The 24,243-nt window shown below is 42.1% G+C and overlaps 1 protein-coding gene across 2 annotated transcripts in view; it reads right to left on the bottom strand.

Moving 5' to 3' along the window:
• TMCC3 (transmembrane and coiled-coil domain family 3) overlaps nt 1–24,243 on the bottom strand; it is a 144,135-nt gene that overhangs the window by 99,487 nt on the left and 20,405 nt on the right. Inside the window, exon 1 of one of the 2 annotated variants that reach the window (XM_050900116.1) lies at nt 12,390–12,405. The exons of the other annotated variant lie outside the window; for it this stretch is intronic. The gene's annotated coding sequence lies outside the window, so the exon portion shown is untranslated. Of the gene's footprint in view, nt 1–12,389; nt 12,406–24,243 lie in introns of those variants that run through there. 2 annotated transcript variants of the gene reach the window in all.

The following is a 24,243-nucleotide window of genomic DNA, read 5'->3' as shown; positions in this document are numbered from 1 at the left end:
GTCTCTCTTGTGGTCACACTAAAGGGATTAAAACCACTGCCTCTCCTGCGCTAACTGGGAGTTTTTGCTCTTGATTTTCAGTGTTTCGATCTTACCCTGTTTAGGGAGGGTCAACTAGCTATTAGATAGACCACTCCTTTTTCAAACACAAAATGGAAACCCTGGAGCACACATAAAAAAGGTTTGTTTTTTTTTTTTTTAAATACTCTCTAACATTCAAAAGGAATTAGATAACAGCTATAATGGCCCCACCTACTCTTGATCCTTTCTGCTGCCAGAATGTTTTGTGCAATAAATCATGAGAGCACCACATTACTCTGAAGCTAAAAATGGAGCAGAGTCAGGAGGCGGCACAGAGCTCTGCATACAGAATACAGAGTCATATTTGATAACATCTGCACTTCGTCTGATCTTAAGCTTCCGGGGGGGGGGGGGGGGGGGGGGGGGGGGGGGGGGGGGGGGGGGGGGGGGGGGGGGCAGATAATGAACTCATATGATGAGGGAAAGGTTCACGGGGTGATTACAGCACAGGCTGGCTTTTAAGACGTTTTGCTTTCAACTTCACTTTCATCACATTTTGATTTACGTTGGGTTAGCTACTGGAAAGGGTTCTGCTTAACAGAACACCGAAGGCATCACTTACATTTCCCCAAATCCAAGACAATTGTTGAAGGGTGGTGAGAGAATGCAGCTGAATGGCAGGATGCAATATCATCTTTCATCAAATCAGAGGGGTAAGATCAAACTATTTCCTCCAGACTTGGAGAGAGAGCTTCTGAAAAACCAGTCCCCGCCACCTGTACAGGGTCTAAAATACCTATTCAGAATTTAAAGTGAGTAACAAGCACTGATCACAGTGGTGGACTTGATAAGGCAGCTCATTCTGGCTAAGAGCTGACACCTTGTCCCAGTTGCATCCCAAAGCCCAGTCCCAGGCACCCTCACTGTAAGTGATGGCTATCCACGCTGAGTAAGCAACCCAGCTAAATGTAAATGTGACACCCGCCTGCCTTTGCCATGCTAACCAAATGGGTCAGCTGAGCTTCTGCTAGGTAAATGGTGGAATGAAACTATCTCAAAGGCTTATTTGTAACCAGAATAAGAGGTTTTAACATCTGCTAGGGACAAGTCTGGATAATGGTCATGAACAGAATTTTTAGTCTTTAGGCTTTAAGAACAGTTTTAGTTAAAATAGCTGAATTTTGTAGATGGCTGAAAAATAGACCCTGAATGCTAGCACTCGCTTAAATTGGATAAGCAGTATGTTTCAGCTGTTGACACTGAAAAAGCTTTTGGGACAGATTCATACCAGGGAACCAAAAATAATAAATCAAATGAGATTTTTTTTTTCTTCAAGTAGTCCTACCATCTAGGAACTGAACTTCAGTGAGAGCTGAAATTCATGAGGAGCTAATGAAAGTACAGCTGCAGGCTGCTAGTCTGGGGAGTTTTAATACCCACAGCTGCTGGCAAGCACTTGGACCTGCTAGGAGATTTCTGGCAGGCATTACTGCTGCACATTTACCATGTAAATAACCCTGCATGACACAAAAACATCTTAAGGGTTCTTTCCATGTCCAGATGGTATTGTTCTTTCTAGGCCAGTCTGCTAGATGTCTGATCTTAAGGCAGCCTGGCAGGCTACTTAGATCTTCCCCTCAGATATCTCCACGTTTTCTTCTGTGACTGATTTACTGGCACAAAAAAAAAAAAAGAAAAAAAAAAAGAAAAGCAAAACTCAAAATTGCTCCTCGCAGATGTGCACAAACTGCAATTACACAAAGAAATCAAATGGAGCCACCTCATTAAGAACTGATCAAATATGCGAGTACCTCTTCTAAAAAAAGAAGAGGAAAAAGAACAGCTAATGACTGACATGATTTGAATTAATAGATATTAAGGCCGGCAAGACTATTATACACATCAGCTAGTCTGATCTGCAAAACACCAGCCAAAGAAAACCTCAGGACTCTTCTGTTTCCACTGAATTATTTTTGTCTACATACAGGCATTCATGAAGCACATTCATTTAGTCCTTTCATCATCCTGCACTATTCCAACTTTATTATTTATTACAGATACAACAAAGGAAGATGATTTTGTTGCTCACACCTAGTACTTTTTGTGCCTTTCTCTGCATGCTGTAGAGCCAGCAGACTTACGAATGACCTGATCTGCTTTCTATGGCACTGCTTGGCATTCTGGCCACAAACCAGCACCAAACCATAATCTCTACTGAGGAAAATTTGAGGGACAACTAAAACATACCAGTAGCACTTAGCTCACTAGCACTTTCAGTCTGTTTCCCACTCAATTAAGTTTCCCTTTTTAGAAATAATTTTATCTGTGTTTCCTGTAAATACGTTATCTGCACTGTTTTCTGTCAGGTATCTAAATCAGATCTTAACTCTACAGTGATCTAATGAGTTATGTGTAGCGTTTATGCTCCATCTAGGGACCATCATGCTACCTACTTCAGTGCAAAGCATATTAACATTGCAGAGCACTCTCTCACTTAAACACTTAACACATAACTGCCAGTTAACACTAAAGCGTGGACCATCGGTGATGATAGCATCACAGTCTTCTTTGGTTTACTTATATAGAGATTATGTCCGCATGTCCGTCTATTGCCAGTAGGCATCCTTAGCAAATGTAACTCAAAAAACCCCACTCAAACTTAGAAACTATTTTTGACCTCTAAAATGCAATAATTCTCCCGTATATCTAGCAAACCAGAATCATTACATCAATTGTCCTCCTTCAGTCACTCATCAGCCCAGGAGTAATTTCCTCAGTTTTAGTCCCCCTGGGCTTGAAGGCAGACCCAAAACATACTTTGGACCTGGACAGGCAGAAAACTCCAGGGACACGAAAAGTTCCAGGCACGGGCATTGCCCTGGCTGCGAGGGTCGAAGTAGGAGATGCAAAACCAAAATGAGACTCCAGGGGCTGATACTCTGTTTTTACCTCAGTTCCAGGCTGCTGTGCAACCAAATACCGTTTCTCATAAACATCATGGTCATGAGGACCATATAAAGGCCCTGGAGGTGCTGCAGTCTCCACTCACAGAGGCTAGAAGGGCTCCACAGCTATCCAACCAGGACAGGATGACCCGAGAGAACAAACTCCCTAGCTGATCCCAAGTTTTACACACAGTTTTCAAGGTAAAAATCAACACAAATGGGTAACTCCTTGAACTAGACTCCAAAGATTGTTAAAAAAGAAAAAATTGCAGTGCTATTCCTCTGCAGATAGAGGGGAACAAGAGAGAAAAGAGCCAAAAAATGGAGTTGAGGGAGGGAGGTAGGAGTTCTTTAAGACTGAGGTCTTTCTAGGCATTTAAAAAAAAAAAAAAAGTTCATTAATTGAGTTCTGGTGCAGGAAGAACATGCAGAGTCTGTAATAAGGATCTTTGCTAGGACAGAAGGGTTGCTTCTAGTTTTTTTCCTATCAGGAAGTATTGTTTTTTAATGGGGGGGAGGGAGTATTGGCGTGTGTGTGTTCATGATAAGACTTCTTAGCTCCTTAAAGCATTACTTTAATTAAGATTTGAGCTCTGCAGTCTAAGGACCCTATATCATGCATAACCACTGGCTTAAACAGTGGTGAATCATTAACTCAATCACGTACGTAAAATCCAGAGACAACAGCAAGATTAAACACTATCTCCATTAAGACATGTTTTGCAAAGTGTCTTCTACTGAGGATGTATTTTGATAAAATATGACTTATCTCCACGCTATGGATATCTGGGCTGTTATTCTAAAAATAATTGAACTATTTCTCTTCAGTTCAGGAAGTTTAATTTTATGAAGTGACTGCAAAGCAATGTACAATATTCATAAGCAAGTCATGAAGACTGAAGGCTAATACTGGCACAGTCAACTTGCACAATAAAAGGAGAGATTAAGCTTGTTGTCTTAATTGCACTTGTATAATCAATTTATTTTAGATACTGAACAATTGAACAAAATGGTGCTTTCATTTAATTTAAACACTAACAAAAATTAACATCTGGACTTCTAGCTAAGCAGCCAGGAACTAATTCCACTGCTCACACTCTTGCTATAAATAAATAGCCTAATGACATCCAAACAATCCAATCAGTCAAAACAGGGACAGAAAATGAAAAACTATTTTAATACTCTTGCCATTTTAGCATGCCAGAAGTTAATTAGTGGTATTAACATTTGAGTTTTGAGACCCAAACCGAGGTTGGTTTCAACGACTCTAGACAGTATAAGGCTGCAGAGCAAGGCTAGTCAAAGCAGAATTTCAGTATTTTAAAATACTGAGAGTCCTTGAGATGGAAGACCTTGTTTTAAGAAAACAACCAGGAGACGTTAGATTGTATACTTTTAAAGTTTTTGTCTTCTGGTTTACAGGTCTCAAAATTCTTACTTTCCCAGGTTTTCCCCAGAGCCTGAGAAACTAGAAATGGTATTTAAAGGTGAAAACTGAGTGTAACCATCCCAAAAAGTAGTCATTCTAAAACCAGCAGTGTAGCGAGCGTCCCTGTGAGTGCATGCTGCTAGTCATATAAGCAACCTGTTTAGCTAGTATTATATTTAATCTTCATACAATGCTTACTGAGGGGGGAAAAAAAAAAATCAAATCTTGTAAGAAAGTTATTGTACTTAATATTTCCCACAACATGATGCACATGGTTTACCGATGTATCTCCAGGAGGCTGTAAGAGGAAAAAGCAGCCTCCATGCCTCCAAGTGCTAACTGCAGCATTACTGCCAGATCTTAACAGGAAGGGAAGGAGGCAGCTGCCTGCAGTCCCACCTTGGCAAAGCGGGGCCCAGCCTCAAGAAGTGAGGAGGCTAAATGTTGTAAGAGGCAAGCCCTAGAGTCTGCTAGCCTGGGTTGGCACAAAAGAGTCACCTTTAATTCTAGGCCTAGGCTTTACTGTTCCTCTGGACTTTTCTGGTCCCCTCAAACTGATTTTTGCAGCTCAGCAGGGATGGAGACCAGCACCATGGCCAACTTCAGTCCCAAGTGTTTGCTGGAAGGCCACTGGAGCTAACGTTCTCCCTCCTGCCTGCATGCAGACAGGCTTTCTACCAAACCAATGTCAAACACACCCAGACGAAGTGCCACTGCGACTGGGTCAACGTAAAGGACTCAGCAGCCAGCTCAGACAGCTCCATGTCCACCACAGCCTCCTGGAGATCTTCGCTCCCGATCTGAAGGATTAACCCTAAATAGCAAGCTCTGTAGCAGCCAACAAAGAAATCCAACCAGAAAAACTTAATGGCAGATACAGTGGTCAAGCTGAGACTGGGTTTTCTCCCTGTTTGAAAAACTCCAACAAGACTACAGATTGTGTACACACTAGTTAAACCCTAACTGAGGCTATAAAAAAATATTAGGATGGAGTATCTATTGCACATATGGTCTCTCTAGGCCTCTCTACAATTACAAATGCCTGCTTGTTTCTAGAGGAAACCCAGGATACTTGTCCATCCACTGAGATCACGGCAATGCCTTTCAGAGCTCTGTTTTGGATGTCATCTGCTCAACAGAGCTCTGTTTTGGCCAGACCATGGGACAGGCTGCCCAGAAAGCCCATGGAGTCTCCATCCTTGGAGATACTCAAAACTCAACAGCAACATACCCAAGCTACCTGCTCTAACTGGGCCTGCTTTGAGCAGGAGATGGAAACAGAGGCATCCAGAGGTCCTGTCCAACCTACCTGATTCTGTGATTCATCTCTCCCCTAAAACTAGCAAGCTGAAACTGTGCAAGATGTTAACATTAAAAATAATGAAGGTAAAAGTCAAAGGAGGTTATATTTGGTAGGGTTAAGATACAGAAGAAACCTTAAACTGAAAATTTTGAGGAAAGAGAAGAACAGAAAAAGGTTTTACTAACTCCTGCTCTGCTGTAATGCAGACAAGTCATTCATGGTTCACCATAGGCAGATACTATCTTAAGAAAGAGGCTTGAAACTTTTAAGCTAAATATAACTTTTAAACAGCAAGAAAAATATTCTGAAGCGTCTTGTGCTTAGTGAATTCTTTTATCTATTAAAGCTCAATTCAGCTCTCATGAGGTCATAGTCCATCCATTAATTTTAGTGCAATTTGGATCACAACCTAAATTAGGTGGCTGATCAGCCTGTCTTTTTAGTCTCAGCATTTTGGATAGTCACAATCGTGGCCAAAACTGATTACAGAGAGTCCCTCTCAGGCCATTCCACTTTTAGTGAGGTCCCCATGTTTTTTTCAGGAGGTTAAGTGACTGCATCAATTCATGCAGTAAATCATTGACTTCAAAGTGCATTTACTTGCTCCCTGTTGCCCGAGTTCATCCACCTAACTTGTTTTCTTGAACTGTGGCACCTAAATTGCTCTCCAAGCACTCTCTATGTTCTGTACAAAGAGAAATGAGTTGTCCTTTAAAAGCTTCAGATTCTTTGGAATGAGTTTGGCCTGATGTATCTAGATCTCCCAATAGTAACAGCTACAGACAGATCAATGCTTTTGCATCAGAGATAGGACTCTGCTTTCTGACTCCCACTATTTTGGAAAGTAGACTACCACAATTTCCACTGCCATAGTAATTCACTAAATAAAGAACACTGTATTCAGCAGTGACTATTGAAAGTAAGCTTGACAGAAATTTTCCATCAAAAGTACAGATGGAAAACACAGTTTATGTAAAAATCGAAACAAAATAGGTTATAGTTACCTTGGCATAAGAGACAGAGTGGACTATGTTTGGGAACTTCCATTCAGCGGAAAATTTGCTGTCTTTCTGGGAGCAACAAATACGCTGACTGATCAGTAATTTCCTGGCCCCGTTGAACTTCAGTTCTCAGGAAACATGGAAACAGGAGAGGAAATGACCTCTCTCTTTGCAAGCACCCAGAAGGTTATAGAGTGTTAAGGAAAAGCTAATGTGGATTTATCAGAGACGGGTCATGTCACTCTTCCTCCTACGACAGGATAAAAGGCCTTTCTGTAACACAGAAGTAGGAGATGCTCTGTATCTTCAGTTAATATACAGATTTTTTATGCTCTTTCACAATACAAAACTAGAAAGTGCTTCTCAGTGGTTCACTGCCAAACAGGAGGGCCGTACCGTGTGATACTCACTTAAGTCTCAACTGAGACGGTGAAATAGAGAACATGCATTTTCTATACACAGTACAGACAGCATCTGGAAGGGGCTGCAAGCACATGGGAGGACAGAATTAGAAGTTAAAAGGATTTGAGAAATCGGTTGGAACAGACTTAAAATAAGATGATAATACAGTATGAACAAATGAAGAAGTAGTTATCAGCTGCACAAATGCAACATGGAGAATGGGTGGATGTGGAGGTCAGATAGAGTCACAAATATATGTCCGTGTCATGCTGTTGCAAAAACAAATGATGACGCTAAAACAAACTTCACCTTGGAATCTATAAGCATTTGTTTCACCCGTAGATGTTAATGCTTCAGCAAGAGTACTACACCCAGCCTGGGCACCACACTTCTCAGAAAGCATGGACTACCGCAGGGTGGCCAAAGAAGAACACAGATAATTAGATGTAATGAGAACAGTAACTGGGGTTGTTGCATTTAGTCTGGGATTTTTCTACTTCTGTTCTCTGCTACTGCTCAGGACCCCCAACCATATTACATCTTCCATGTGACTCCCATTCCCATTACTCATCCTGCATCACAGACTCGTCAGATGAGATTTTCCATATTGCAGCATGGGAAATTTTGTCCGACAGAAATCCCAGTTCCTTTAACAACCACATAGCACTGTTCTCATAGGGAAATGCATCTGCAAGTCATAAAAGGGACAGCCAGCATCAGAACTAGAACTGAGGCCCAGGGTTCAGATCACCCCACTAAAAGCACGGCTAATTTCCTTCTTGCCTACACCCTTTATTTCAGTGCACAGCCAGAGCAAAAGTGGGGCTGTGACCTTCAAGATGTTCTCTGTCCCAGATGACTTGATTGATACAGAAAGGAGAGGGAGGCACAGCAGTGGTTCAGTGACATTACAGCTTCTACTGTAAAGTGACAAGGAGAAAAAAAGTCAGATAAAAGAGAAAATGAGAAGCAAAACTGGCATACTTACAGAGAGCAAAAAAGCCAGCAGCAGGAGAGTCACTGCTAATTGAAGAACTCCCTGCATCTGACAGTCCTGGAGAGTCCACATGCACTTATGGGCAACTCTAGCACCAAAGAGAGCTCCAAAAGAAATATAAAAGCATCTCTTTTCTTGTTGTGTTAATTAATATCAACCAAGCATACAAAAATCAGAAGCAACAGATGTCTTATAAGCAGCATGGGAATTCACAGGGGCCCATGCTTGTTTGTTGTACTTCACTAATACGTCAAAAACTTAAGAGATTAATCAAATAGCCTTGACATTTTCCTACTGTGTGATGCTGCAGATACCTGTGTTTTCAGCTCACTAAATGCTTGGGAAACACTCTACCTTAAGAGGAGACAAGTAAGAGTATTGGTTCAGGAATCTCAGCTCCTCAGGCTGAGGGAATGGTACAGAAATGCCTGGAGAAGATAAACTTATCTCCAACCAGATAACATAAGCCATCATCATTTCAATGCCAGCGCCTCTAGGAAGCTAAGGCCACCCTGCACTGCCTCAGAAAGTGTTTTTTATTTACTGTTTTCAGTAAAACATGAAGTTCTTTTGCCATGGGTAAGATCTCCACAGCAGTGTACGCCTGCTCTCCCGTCAGAGCCCAGCAGCGGGGCTGGCTGCGCTCCCAGACCGAGGGCAGGGACGTGCCGAGGAAAAGCTCCATCACCAGCCCGAGAGAGACCTCCAGCTACTCGCTTCCCCTGAAGCCCAACCACTGCCACCACCCCTGCTTCGCGTGTGTGCCGGAGGTCCCCTGCCCGACACCGCAGGCAGGCAGAGCGTGCTCTGCCCACGCTGCACCCACGGGGCTGGGAGCATGCCTCCCTCCTGCCGCTCTGCCGTCCCCTCCCTTACATAAGCAAAGGTAACCCAGAGGCCACGGCAATTTCTGTATGAATGCATGTCGTACAAGATATCTGCTGGCTCACAAGCCCTTTTTTATTTGCTTTAGATACTGCTGCCTGGTAAGGAAAGCAGAAACACTTTAGCCTTGAGAATGGACTGTGCTTACAAAGGCATCCCCATCGCCCAGTCCTTACTGACGGCAAGCTTGGGCTGAAGGACAAATGCAAGCCAGCTCTCCTTCAGTTTGCCATGGGGGCCAAAGGAAAGGGTTTCAACCTTCATCATAAACCAGCATATTTAATACATAGTTGTCAGCAGTAAACTTCTGGTCAACTACACAAAAGTAATTCATTACTGATTTTCTATTTGGAGGATCATTCTAAAGACAAATGAGGGATGAATCAAGAAATAAAAAAGGGAACATCAGTAAATTTAAAGTTAAACCAAATCTCTTTCCAATGGTCTTTTGCAGGATAATGCACAACCACATGAAGTTTTTATGGCTACAAGTTGAATATTTGCTCCACAGGGCATGGGAGAGAGGGGGAGTTTTTGCCCCTTTTCTCCCCAGCTCTCCTCCCTGTTAATCAAAGCATGCCCACTCCTGTGGCATGTGAGTAGCTACATGAGCAAAGAGTATCCCTTCCTTTTGGATCGTTTCTCCATCTGTGAGAGCCATTCTGTGACTCTCCAACAGCAAGAAATTAATCAGAGACCAGTCTGCATCTGCACAGGTGATATAGGTTTGGGAACGACCGTTTGAAAGACTACAAAACAGAAAAATAAAAGTGCAAAATCTACAGGTATTGAGAGAAACCCACTAATAACCTGCTGGGAGCACACAGATTCACTGGAATGAGATTATGTGCTGTCATTTTCCATCAGTCCTCTCAAATGATTGCAGCATTTGATAGATGCAAGTAAGATTCTCAGGCAATGGCAGATGAACACAACTCATTTCTTCCATCATTTGAAAGTCATTAGGATTAGAGCACTGCATGCACCAGAAGCAAATTAAGCACCCATCACAGGATCAATCCCCATCACCCCCTGGGTTTTTGCAAATTAACACTGCAAATTAAGTATATTAGTGAAAGAACTTTTAATTTGTTTTCTTGGTTAGCAATGATTTAATTATGCCTACTTTTAAAACACAAGATGATCAAAAGTTCTCTTTTTTACATAGCTAACAAAGCTGTAGCTAACAAAACAATATTTTACTACTCCATGTTACAATTGCAAAATTATGAAGTGGATGTAGAAACTAAAATTCAAATTAAAACTCATATCTCACTTGGTTGTTATTAAACCTGTTAATAATACTTGCATTACCAAGGATTAGTAGAAACAGTAGGAAAGTACAGTTCACAAACAACCAGAAGCAGCAGGAAAGTGGGAAAATGCAGTGGTACCAACTTTCAAATCATTTTATCCATCTGTACTGTAAATCAAGACATTCTCTAACTGCAGGCTCCTAGCCTGCAGTTAGCGCTACATACATTGCTAGATCAAAGCATTCAGAAGCACAACATGGACTAAACAAACTTTTATGATATTTTGATTTGTTGACCAAAGACAGATAATCTAGAACACCGTGGTAGTACAAGTACCACAGAGCACGGAACAAACAGGCTCTGTATGTTTGCCAATTCATTTGACTATCATAATCTTTAACATAAAACGTCATATTCTGGCTTAGGCTTGCTGGATTTATTTACAGAGCAAGACAATTAACACTGGAAGAATAAATCTGGGGAATACATCCCCTCATTCAGTATGCCTCAGAAAGATAGCAAGTCTTTTCAAAGTGTTGCCATGTACAAGAAAATACACAGAACGATAAACAGAAGAAGCAGAAAAACACTCCACAGCGTACGGTTTATGTAAATTGAAACTGAAGTCTGTATATGGAAAATGAGAACAAAGTGAACATTTATTGGATTCTACTCACTTGGAACATAAAGCTGGAATTATAATAGCAGGTGTTCTCAGATATATGTTTGAATGCCAGGAAATTACTACAGTACAATTTTTGTCTACTACAAAGTATGTGTTAGTAATTTAGCTCAAAATGGTGTTAGTATTTCTAGGTCTCCCAAGTCTGCTTTTTTTCCCCAGGCCAGTTTATCTTCTGCTACCGCTCTGTGTACTGCACACACAGCATTGTTACACAGTATGCCACAAAACAGCTGAAAACTGCTAATAAAAACTGGTAAAAGTAAACCTTTTAAAACTGTGATTCTTTCCCCAGATGTTATTACGGATTAACACCACACACACCCCCACAAGTGTAAAAGGAGAGAAGGTAGATGTAAAACATGCGTAATGCTAGACCTATGCATTTCTAAAAGGAGAGATTGCCACAAAGGATTAAATTATATTCTCTCTGTACAAAAAGTACACAAACACTCCTGAAAATACAACTATATGTTATTAGCCCCCTCATATCCCATTCTACGCAGGAAACTTTGGAGCAAAGTCTGTCCCCTCTTTCACAGCTGTATATGATCTCCAAAGTAGCTGGTATGCTGACAGACTTGAAACACTATTTGGGAAGTCCTTTTTGACCCATTATCATACTGTGGAGCAGTTGCAGCTCCAGTTCAACAAGGTGCTTCAGTCCATAGTCCCAGGAGATCATTGAAACAAGGGAGCCAGTTTATACACTTCATCTTTTAATGAGTTAGAAGTTTCAGAGAAGTTATGATTTCATACAAAAAGTCACCCTCGTGGCTCCTCCACAAGCCACATACACTGCCCTAATTACTTCAAGTAAGTAAATTCAGTTGTGTAATTCTGAGCCAATTATTTTTTTTTCCCCTCAAGTAGGAAATCAGGACTTTAACACAGAGTGTGCAAATGTGCATATCCAAGTGTGTGCATTTGCTTATGTATATGCTCCATAAACCTTCTGCTAGGATTTAATTCTCACTGCATCATAAATATCTGCAGAAGATTGAACTCAAAGGATTTTCACAGAGTAAATGCTTTAAACCTCAGAGCTGGATCTTATTTCCTGTCATTATGCAAGCAGTTTAAAGCAGTGAAATATTCTGGAACTACTAAACACATGTCTCAGGACTTGTCACATAGTGATTGATTTCTCCATCTTCCCAACCATATCGTAGAAACTCATTTTGGCCAAGGATTGCATATTCTTATCATCTACCACAACCAATTTTTTTTTTCTAGTCTGTGGGCCAGATACAAATTTGTTCCAACCTGAAATCAGAATTCAAGAGAAACACTCCACAGTAAAATCAATATTCACCAAGCACCTCTCTTGGGAAAGATTAGACAACATTTTTGCCATCTGATCTTCCCAGAAGAGCGAGGACAGCTTTAGTTCTGCTTTGCAATCCTTTCAAGCAAACTACTGAAAAACTCAGGTAAACATGCACCCACGCTGTTACTCTAGTCTCACCTTTCTCCCAGCCAGGGCTGTCTCCCTCAGGTAGCTCTAGCAGAGGAAATTTTCACCTTTATGGCGAATCCTGAAGTTCTGTGACAGGATTTACAACCAGCAGAAGCAGCTGTTAATAATCCCACGATGAACCTGCAATGAATTCAAGCCTGAATCCAATTCTGCAATCATTACCTCTGAAGTCATAGGACCACTTCTTAAGGGGAAAGATCTCTACAAATATCAGAAAAAGCTGTGTGACTGAGTCACTGGTTTAAGCTGGTTTCATTCCAAAAGTACTTTCAGGAAGTTTGTCTGTCCATGTGCTGTCCTGGGGAAAAAAGAACCCTCAGAAGCAAAAATAACAGAAGAAATACATTCTTGTTTTGACTGCAAAAGAATAGCCGAATTCATTCCAAGCACAGAATCAGGCTGGAAAGTAATACAAGAATGTAATTCCAGTGGAAAGTAGATATCTTGACTCTGAGAAGAAGGTTGAAGGCAAAAACACCTCAGATAAGAATCTTGCTTTAACTAAGAGAGTCACTGCTACTTTCCCACACAACTGTACATCTGGACCCCGTATATGCAATAAAAAGCAAAAAGCTCATATATCAGCTGGCAAAACCAAAAAAACAAAAGCTATTCCAAATGAATAAGAAAATGGTATCATCCCTACAAGCTGATAGGGATATTTGCCTTCCATTTTACACTTCTTAAAATCATGTCTGTCTTTTTTTCCCCTTTTTATCTTGTTTCCAAATTATTGTTTTTCACAGTCTTCTCAAGAGCTACATCTCTGGGCCTATGTGCAGCCAAGCAAATTCAATCAGAGTAAAAAAAACCCCAAAGACTTGCTCCTCTGAAACACACAGGTGAAGACATGTCTTCAGGAAGGGTGCAAATATTTCCGTACTTCTCACCTCTCTAGTGCTTACACACCTTGGTGTCAATCTCGGGTAGCTTTCTAGACCTTCATCTGTCATGATACGTACTACGCTGTGATACAGAGCTAGCTCTAAGCTTCTTGCTTGCAGTCAGCATTGCAAAGTGCAACTCCGTGTGAAGGACAGCGGAGCAGACACCCCAGGCACCAGACTGAAAGGAAATGAAGGAGTTTTCAGGAGCCAGGGAAGACAACAAGTAGGGAGCAAGGAAGCTGTGAAAAAAGCATGAAGAAGCCCTTCTGGGGGATGTGATCAGTGTCCTCTTTTCTTGGGAGTCTAGGGGATATCTCACCCCAGTAATCTGTGCCCACTATGAGGCCAAAACAGTCCTTGAGGACTGTCATGCTACATTGGTGGCTGCAGCTTGAGGCAGCAGGGGTGCCAGAGCAACATGCACGTGAGACAACACATGCTGTTGAGAAAGCAACGTGAGGATCTCCTCCTCTCTTTTCCCAGGTGTATTGGACACTGCTCACAGTCTGTATACACCCAGGTACAAACATGCTCATTCCTGCTCTGAGATCTTTCCAGACAAAGGCAGAGGTCCCCATGCTCACTGGGTCCTGGCTAGCACCTGCAGAGCCGCACAGAGGACCTCAGCTCACGATACAGAAAGAGCTCCTCTGTGTGCAGCCGTAAGCAAGTGGGAAAAGTGAGCAATGGACGGAAGGAACAAATGTGACATGACACTGAGATGCTCTGCAGATCTGTGTGGGGACCCCTCAGTGGCATTTAAATCAATTCTTCTCAGCAGCCAGAGAACATGCAGCATTAGGATTCCTGACGGCTTAATTTAAGTGCAGGCAGACCTACAGCTTTAGCACCCAACAAAACCAATTTTGCTCCGCCATCCACTTTGATCTGTTGCCTGTGACAACTACCCCCAGCTGCCTGTGGTTAAGAGCCACCCCTGTTGCATGGCACAGTTTAACTGTGGTAGTTATTGGCAGTGATGTTCTGGAAGACAGAAGTATAAATGAGCTAAAATGTGGAAACCTCAGGGACGCTGTGACCATCAGCAGCTAGTAAGAATGGCAGCTTGGACACAAGCTTTGACTCAGGATGCTCCCCTAACAACACTGATTACCAAAAGCGGGCTACTGTAGCAATAATGCCTTCCATGCATACCTATAGCTATATCTGTATATACACACCCACGCAGCCTGATGCTTAAATTAGTGTTTTAGTATATAATACTGATTGTCATGGGAGACCTACAGTGTGACCTGGTATGGCCATTATTCTACCAGAGACAGATAATCAATAACATCTCTTCTCATGACTCTTGCATGCCTAGGGGTGCTGTTGCAGCAGTAGATGCAGGATATACGTATACCCAGTGGTGTCCCAGAGAAGGGGTAGCTAATGGCCAGCCAGCTGCAGATGCAGATCCATCAGTAATGTCCTGAGGTACGCTGCCACCTTGTTGTAGTTTAGAGAGATGACAGTGAGCGGCCTTTACTCCTTCCACTTCGTTCACAGCAAGGTTATCTGGCACCCAGACGAGTGTTGCTGCGTTTGTTGTTGCAGTGGAGATTAAGGGTGATGAGGGTGCTAGCTATTTAACAGTACAGCCTGGGAGTCCTGCAGGACACGCCAATTCTATTCAGATGCATTGAAAGAAAATAATTTCCCCCTTTCAGCCCTGATACTGCAAACGTACTTAAAAGCACATATCATTTGATGAGTTCTGGTTTGTCTAGAGCAATATATGCTTGTCTAAGAACAAGAACAACGTTCCATAACAAGCAGGATAATGCATCTAGACTGTCAGGAGGTTTAAGTCAGCCTAAGGACTCTCTGACTTTCTCAAAATCTGGAGCTGGCAGCACATTTCACCATAAATGAGGTATTTTTGCTCACACCTACATATTAAGTGTTGCCAGGGACTAAAGTAAGTTTTGTCCCATTCTGGAATAAAGGATTAGGGAGGGAAAGGATGAGAAAACGAGCCTTGTCCTCGCTCCTAACAGGTAGCACTGGCAGTTTAAACAAAATAGAGGAGAAAGTTCAGCGGCCTTGTAGCTTCTGCTTCAGATCCTTCCTGCCTGGGACATCCTGGTCCTTCTAACCAACACAGCGTTTACTGCCTGACCATGGTGGTGGTGGAAGTAGAAGCGGTGGGATGGCGGGGGGTGGTCTCCCTGCAGAAAAGCAACCTCAGCTTCCTCTTTACCATCCCTCACCAAAGATACTATCTTAAACGAGCCTGTAAACTCTGTTGGAGATTACAGTCTGGATGGCAAAAATTACATCATAATCATGAATGTGCTAGCAACAACAGTCATTTCTTACAAAATGGAGGGAACCAGAGTCATCGAGAAGCTGAAAGATAAAGAAAGCAAGGATCTGCAAACTATCTTCCGTGTAAATCAAGACTGGCTCCAGCAAATTCAGCCAAGTTACACTGGAAGAATGACTATAAACAGGATCAGAATCTAGCCCACAGCCCTGCATTTCATCATGTTGGTAATATTAAAAAAAAAAAAAAGAAGTCTGAATGCATATATTGAAAAAGAATTGCAAACATTTTAGAAGCTAAAGGTCCAAGGCTGCAGGACTGGAGGCTTCATGGACTTGTGTGTTGCTCTGGGTAAATTCACAATGAAACACTGTCACTCACTTCACACGAAAAGAAACCTATAGGATGCAAAGGAATGAGAAATTCCGTTCTTTGGGTGAACTGTGGCCTGTTGACGTATCTGCCTGTTCAGGACATCCTCTGCACACTTCATGGAGCTTGCACACACACACAAGTTTAATGGGTTCAGCTTAAAATAGCCATTTTTAAGAGCTGTATTTTTACCTACATAACCCAGGATAAAAGTGGTTTGAAAGTATACAGTCACATAGCTTTATCTCCACTGATACAGAAACATTCCCTTAACTGGCACTGCTCTGTATCATGGTCTGTCTTTCACAGTGGTCCTCTCCAAGCTGGGCTTTTCTTACTATTTCCTGAGGTGCTTGTAGAGCTTAGACCAAGAATCTGGGACCAATTACCATGAGACAGCCAAAGCAAGAGGGTGAAACTTAATTAGTTGAAGAACATGAAATTGAAATCAAACAACCTTGTTTCTGTGCCTCAGGATAGGATTTCAGATGTTTTATAAGAAAATGGAAGAAAAGACAAGACAGTAAGACCTCAGGAAATATGTCTTAGCACTAATGATTTGAAAGCTCTATTTTCTGGAAACCAGAACAATACAATTCATAAGTAAGGCGTTTGAAAAAGGTTTAGGAAAAGAAAAGGCTACAGGTGAACTAATTTTTTTAGCTTAATTCATTTAAAATACAGAACTTGGAGAATTTGTTTAAGTAGACAATACAATCTGTTCAGACTTTTCTCGATATCTTATTTTCTGGCTGTCAGCAAGAAGCAAATGCTACCTTATGCCATACAGCCTATCGCTGTGAGAGATGACAGCGGTGTTCATCCCATCCTTTCTTTCCTTCATCTTAATTAGAATTGAAGACCGAAAAATTGTGGCTTTCAACATCCAGGAGATATGTAAACTACACAGGAAACATAGCGCAGGTCTTGCACGCGTGTTGCACACCAGATAAGGCAATGCTCTTTCCTTCCCCTCTCCTATTACGGCGTTTCCACTACAGCGTGTTCAGCTGTACTAAGCTATACAGTACAGCAAAAGCTATTTATGAACTCTCACATCTGTTTACACATAGTGGTAACAACAGAAGACTGTAGAACCTGGGAACATTTTGATATGTCATTTTTCTAAAGGAAACCTTATTTATTTCCTTGATTTCTGCAGGAAGGAGGAGAGGAGCCTGCTCAAGACTCTCAGACGTGCATTTAAAGCACTGATGGGAGACCAAAGCAGGCATTCAAAACCCCACTAAGCTTCACCTTTGAAGATGAAATGCCATTTTAGATGCTCATTTGTAATTAGGTTTAATTGATTCAGATGTCACTTGCATGACAGTAACAGTAGCTTCTGAGCAAAGTGCTCACCAAAAGGAAATGAAACCACTAACACAACGTGAAGAGCTGAAAATAAACAGTGATGCAGCAATCATGGACACTGCGCATCCTGATTTTCTTAGATGGCCTCTGCTTAAGGATGTCAACCAAAGGCTCTTCAGAAAGCCAGGGATGATTCTCAGAAAATCCAGCCCTGGGCACTGATCCTGAAGGACTCTGAGAGACTTCACCTGTCACAGAATCCCCTAAAATTTGTCTGCTGGGTCTCTGACAAGAGAAGCATGTCCCTGTGCTAGCTTTTGCTGTTGGAGTGAGTTAATAAAAAGAATTATCACTCCCATAGCATTTGATGGCATTGGTAAGTGAAAAACTGATTAATATTGTTCTTTTTTCCCCCCAGAAGATTATTTGGCTCTGTTACAAAGTGAAAACAAGCATTTTCTAAATTCCTAGCAAAATAAAAAATTCAAAGTATTCTCAAGTTCCACCAAATCATTCAGTATTGTTTAAAACTTTTAATTTTACTTAAAATAAAAAAATATGGTGATTTTATAGAAAAGCAATGATACCTTGGCTTTTCAGAACAAAACATCTGACTAATGTCTCATATACATGGAATGATAGTGCCACTAAATCCGATTTTTCTCTTGGGAAAAAATCTGTTCCAGTTTATATCTTTAAAGATTTGATTCACTTAATTTTTTTTTTCCTGAAGAAATTAAACTAAGGTAAAGTGGCACCAGATAACCACAGGCAGCACCAACCCTCAAGCAATACTACTTCAGCTGATGTGCGCTCCTGGTCTTACGAGGAAGGATGCCAGTCTACCGCACAGTCCCCCTTCCCTTCTCTTTCCCCCAGCCTTATGTTTGTATTTGGCCCCATGGTGTGGACTGATAATGTTGCATATCTTGTAAAACTAGTACCTGCACTTGTAAATACAAATACTTCATCTAGTATAAAAAACATGCTGAGGTACATACTGCAACTTTATTTTCTTCCTATTTTTTTGTGTTTAATACTGTGCTGTATCTTCAGGGGTTTGAGCCTTTACTTCTAGATCATTTGATATAACAAACCTAATAAACAGACCCAAGATAAACGCACAAATGGAAGCTAATCCCTTTACGATTAAAAAAGGGCTATTTAAGTCATATAGTACAGAGGAATAAAATGCTTCAGCTACTGTCAGCCACCATTTGGGAAAGAAACATCATGTTAAAGACAGCAAATACCACACTTCTGGTTCGATTTTTCCTTGCCATAGTTGCAGCAACTCCGAAGTTTATTGGAGCACAGATGCTAACAAAGAATAGCACGGACTGTCTGGTTTTCAATTTATTTTGCGCCTTTGATGGCTATTTTTACACAGCCACTTTCAGAGCTTCCTCTTTCTCGTTCACCAAATCACTCTTAGAAATATGGCAACAGGAACAAGCAAGTCCTTTTAAAACCATCCCAAGAACATGACTGCAAACCACATCTTTAAATAAACTGCTGTCCTCTTCATAAGGAAGTATTTGCTGTGAATTATTCTAATGTGTAAAACAACAAATGGTATTTTGACTTGCATTTCATAGGGCTTTCCCAACACTAATGAGCGCAGCCTCCCAGCCCTCCTCCAAGGACGGCAGCTGTTCTTCTCCCGCTGCGGAGGAAGAGGGACTGTGAAACCCCGTGAGTGCCTTAGGGGTCATGGAGGAAATTTGGGGTAAGGCTCAGCTCAGCTCGTGGCCCCCTCAGCTGTCAGATCCACCTTCTAAACCAAACCCAGCCATCACTTCTTCCTGGGCAGACTGGTCACTGCTGCTGCCCGTAGTGATATCCTTCAGCCAAAACGAAAAATGGAGGGGAAGGGAGGAATCTTCCACACCTTTCTAGCCCTTTTCTAGCTCTTCACCTCCGCAAGATCTTAAATCCTTGACTATCAATGGTAAACAAGGAGATCGATCAACACCTCCCCTTCGAGCCAGCTGGTGGTTAACCAGTAGCACCCAACTGGGCACTGCACCATCGCACCAGCCAATTCTACTTATGACTTGCCGATGCTACCACACAACAGGAGCTCGATTTGGCAGGATGCTCCTCTTTCCAGATCGTGCAGAAACCTTGCTAGCTATAGAAAATAACAGGTTGAAATGAAAATCACTGCCCACCTGTGACTCCAACAAACAAACAAAAAATCAAAAGGCTCAGATCCCAAGCTGGCACTGCTATCTTGTAGCACAGGAAAAAACATTTGGCAATGTATACGTATTGCCAAGTTGTTTATTATTGAATCACATCACATCCACACGTATCCTGAGCAATCTGTTGCTAGGTGCTGATTTATTTGATAATTTAGTAGACTTTGAACATTTTTCCAGAAAGGAATATTGGACCTGAAGGTTTTCTTGTTATTTTGTTCAAATGAAGCAACAGTAGCTGAAAAAAATTTGCATGACTCCTCAGTAGAGGTAGGAAAAAAATAACTGTTTGCATTGTGGCAGAACTTGAAATCAGATCAAACAGCAACAGTGAAGCAGCCTCTCTTGAACTGCAAGAGCAGGTGTAAAGAATTATTTAACCTCATGCTCTTAAGGCGAGATTAGATCCACAACTTGGAGAGACTGGTTCAGACACAACCCTAATCAACAAATCTTTCACAAGACGTATACTGTTCAACATAAAATAAATCTTTGAACTGGGTGATCTTGGGAGATTTATTCTATCATACTTTTGGTCCCGTAATTTTGCATCATCAAAGTGAAACTCAAATGACTAGTTTTAGTCTTAGCTAAATGTAAACAGATCTTCTTCCATTTCTGTAGATTGTTTTATGTTTAAGGATATCAAAATACGGTGCAGAGTCCATTAAATGGCATTCTTTTTTGCAGGGGAGGGGGAGCAAATGATGCACAGAAAACTGCAATGAACACCCCTGGAAGTCATAGAGCAGTAACGTTTAGAAAAGACCCACTGCAAGCCCTCTGCCTTCCTTACCAGGCTGCTCTGCAGACCAGAGGCTGTCATGACTCCAGAGCACCGGCCCCTCTTCAGGCTCTAAAGACAAGACCTGGGCAATACGGTTTTTTTGATGAAGCAGGCTTGTGGCTGGTGAGACTACATGCAAGCTAAGGTTTACAAATGCCTCCCGAAGGCCGTTCATGCTGGCGTTCCCCCAGGCGCCTCCCTCCCAGCCATAGGGGTGGCGGGGCATGGCAGTGGAGGAGCCCATTGGCAACGAATTTGGCACGTGCACTTCGGCAGGGGAGCCCCACGCTGAAGGACCAAGCCACGCGGCACGGCAGGCGCTGGAGGCACGTGGCACGCGTGGTGGGTGCATGGTGCTCTGCGCCCGGGGCCAGTGGGCATCAGCACAACCGCCCACACAGCTTCAGCTTTCTCCATGGCTGGCTGAGCGAGGCAGGCTCAGCGGTGGCAGATCCTAGGTATGGTCCTCAGCAAGTGAGATCTGAATATGAGACAAAACCAGGGCCCAAACTTTCACTGAACACCGGGAAAAACACAGAACCGGGCTCAAACCTCACCACCTCTTGCTGCTGGTAAGGAGATGGATCTGAATTTCTTAGTCACACAGCCTTGGTATTGGAGGTCTTGACATGGATCTGAACAGATCATAGCTAAAACTGCCATAAGAATACAATAAAATCCCACTGCTAAATCCAGAGAACAGTGCTGCATTTCCCCATAAGAATCTCTGTTTTATTCTGTGCTACTGGATAAGTCCTTGAGCAAGAATAAACCAAATACTTGCTATCTTACCAATTTCAAGGCCAAAGCTATACAGTTACAGCTCACTAGCACGCTAGCTCTTCTGAAAAGGAGATGGTTACAGTGAATGAAGCTACTTTCTAGTCTCCCTTTATAAACACAACACACAGGTTTCTCAGTCTGTGCATCCTTATTGTTTTGTCAAATAAATGTGATTTTGTTATTTTTTCAAAATTAAAAAAGTATGAATTTACAAGTTCATGGCACTTTTAAATGAAAATCTGTATTCACATCTCTCTGAATATTACCATCCATCCCTGAAAACGGGCCCAGCAAGTGCCTATAAGCAACATGGTGAGCCCAGGTGAGCTAGACACATGGCAAGAACCTGAGCAAGTGAATTTTTCTGGAAGTCAAAATGCTACCTGCCTGAACTGACTGTAGCTGATAGAGGCACAACTGCCCCCCTCCACGAGTTTCCCAATATTCCAGCTCCATTTCAAAGCCCCCATAGTCTTAGAAAACACTGTCCTGGCCAGCTGAAGGCAGTAGTCTCTTCTGGCAGCCTACAGGCAGATCTGAACTTTATTTTTCCCTCTAAGCATGTTAAACCTTACACAGATCTACAGGTTTGCCAGCTGCAGTGTTCACAGAAAAGCAGATGCAGTGACCCTGTCTCCTGAAGGTCCACAAGGAACCTGCCCGTAAGAACACCATGAGCCTTTGTCCCTTGCAAGGGGTTAATCCAAAACCACATTAGAGATGGCAGAAAAAATTACTCCATTTGACTTCTGTGGCTCTTTGGGTAACCACGGTCTTACTGCAATTATATGTCTACACATAGTATGCTCTATATATCTATAGACAGTAGAAAGTTGTATTACAGTCTCACATCACAGACTAGTTTCGGTATAAAATCACATACCTTAATCTGAGGGGAGGCAATAACTTTCAGAACAGGTGAAGCAGAAGGGCTCGTATGTTGTACCTTCCACGGAGAGCCTGCTGATTTACCTGTTTCAAAACTCCATCTAATCATTTGGTCCTTTGAAAGGCATCGGTGAAGTTAGGATCTAGGAGTGGCCCCAGAGCCCACTGAAGTCATTGGGTACCTCACAGCATTCTGTAAGCTTTGGATTCAGAGTGCAACATCTGTACAAAATCCAAACCTCAGAAAACTGAGTGCACAAGAACAAATGGGACTGATCGTATCGGCAGATGCAGAGTTTGTGGCAGCTTAAAGTCATTTTGTATACAAGGAATTTAGGACACAGGACAAGACAGGCTCGGTTTCTGCAAGGAGATGGGGTTAACGTGTCTCTTGCAGGAAGCCTAGCTCCTAGTGTGATCTCTCTTTTAAACAATTCCTTTTCTTTTTCTCTTGCAGCGCTGTGTTAGAAGGATGCAACAGAGCAGGAGGCTGAAAGCTACCCAAAGCTCTCCGTCCTAACGCACTCCTGCTGAGCATCGCAGGGCCTCGAAGAAAGAGGAAACCAAGTGGAGAGCATTCAAGCAGTAGCATTTACTGCAGACCTCAGAAAAACAAACTGGAAGACAAAGCATTATATCGCATTTTAGACCCTAAGCCTGCCATTTCCACCTCACAGGCTGAGCGTCTCACCCAGATTCACACTGACATCACACATTGATCCTGCAGCAGGATCCATGCAAGCATGAAGTCCTACATAACATTAATTACCCCATGCCCTTTAGCAGCACTATGTTCTCCATACAGCTTGTAGCATCCACAATAATTTTCCAGGGGATACACCAAGAGGTGTAACTCTGAAACAAAATGCCCTCACATGAGAAGCATGTATAGTACATCATTCTCTGTATTGCACGCTTAATCACTTTGGACAAGTTCTTGTACCTTTGTGCATCTTTGAGGTAAAAAGGGTGAGAAAAGCAGCCTGATTCTTTCTATGATACAGATAAAATTTTCCAAAAACCAATCCTCTGTTAAAACTGTGAAAACAATACAAAGGCTTCAAATGCATTAAAAAGTAAACAGCGTACAAATAAGCTGTGAGTATTTACTGGTGGCGCAATTAGAAGCAGATCACAGTTTAGGTGTCACAAATTACTATGCCCTGGCAGATGTAAAAAACACTAGCAAGACACGGCACGGTTTTCAGTCTCCTCATCTTGCACAAAGCTGAGAGATTTTCTAATGTAGAGAAATAAAACAACACATGCAGCGGTGAGATCTTGTATGCAAGTGTAAGCAAACCTTCAAGGCTGACAATCAGAGATGCTATAAGCCTGCGGATACTGTTGGAGGCAAGTAAAGATCAGCCCATCTTTAAATCTGGCCATGAATACCAATGAGAGGGTTGGAAAACTAGTGTGTTGCCGCTTCATACCTGAAACCGTAGTTAGATGCCAGGGAACGTTAAAACAAACAACAGGGACAAAAGACTCCTCTTTCTGAGGTAAGAAAAGTAGAGAGAGTGAGGGAAGATAGAAGAAAACCACCAGAAGACTCTTTGTGGAAGAGCACTCACCAGCGATGCCTTGCCGACAACATGAGTCTCGCTACAACTATGAGCCCTCCTGAACTTGGGAGGTCGTACAGCCTCGGAATCTGCGTCTCCACAAGCAAACCAAAAACCACTTTCTCTACTCATTTAATCCTGAATCCTTTCTGAATGTTTTCTTTCATATAGGAAAACCTGGCATTAAAAAACCTGGCAGAATCTTTGAAAAGCTTCTTTCTTTGTCTCTCAAATTCAGCAATGTAATGTTAAAGGTAAGAAATACTTTATAAAAATAACCTTCTGTCTCCATAAAATGTGTTTATTAAAAAAGTCAAACCAGTAACTGCTGTCTCAAAAATACATATAACAAAATAAATTTACACACTTAAAATGCTAACAAGTCAAACGAGACTTCAAAACAAAGCTATAACAATTACTCCATTAATATCACACTTCTGGTGAGATTATAGTCATTTTTTGAAAGTCAGCTTTTTTCCTAAAACTTAAACCCTTTTCTTACAGAGAACAGGAGGCGTAAAACCATTCACCTAATAGTGCAGAGTGAGAGTGCATAAATGCAAACATATACATGCTGCTGAACGCGATCAGAACTATATACCTGTGAGTCACAGGGTCCTATCTGGCTGACTAAGGTTCCCGTTTACATCAAGAGAAGCCTGTTGAGCAGGGAGCTCTGGCATCTAGCCCTTGCAATCAGGGAGCAGGGAGCTCTGACATCTAGCCCTTGCAATTGGCATACCAGGTTGTCACGGCAGGCTATGCACGTT

The sequence above is a fragment of the Gymnogyps californianus genome, chromosome 1, assembly GCF_018139145.2.
Source record: "Gymnogyps californianus isolate 813 chromosome 1, ASM1813914v2, whole genome shotgun sequence".
NCBI lineage: Eukaryota > Metazoa > Chordata > Aves > Accipitriformes > Cathartidae > Gymnogyps > Gymnogyps californianus.
The sequence above is the reverse complement of the archived record's forward strand: the minus strand, read 5'-3'. Positions and strand labels throughout refer to the sequence as shown.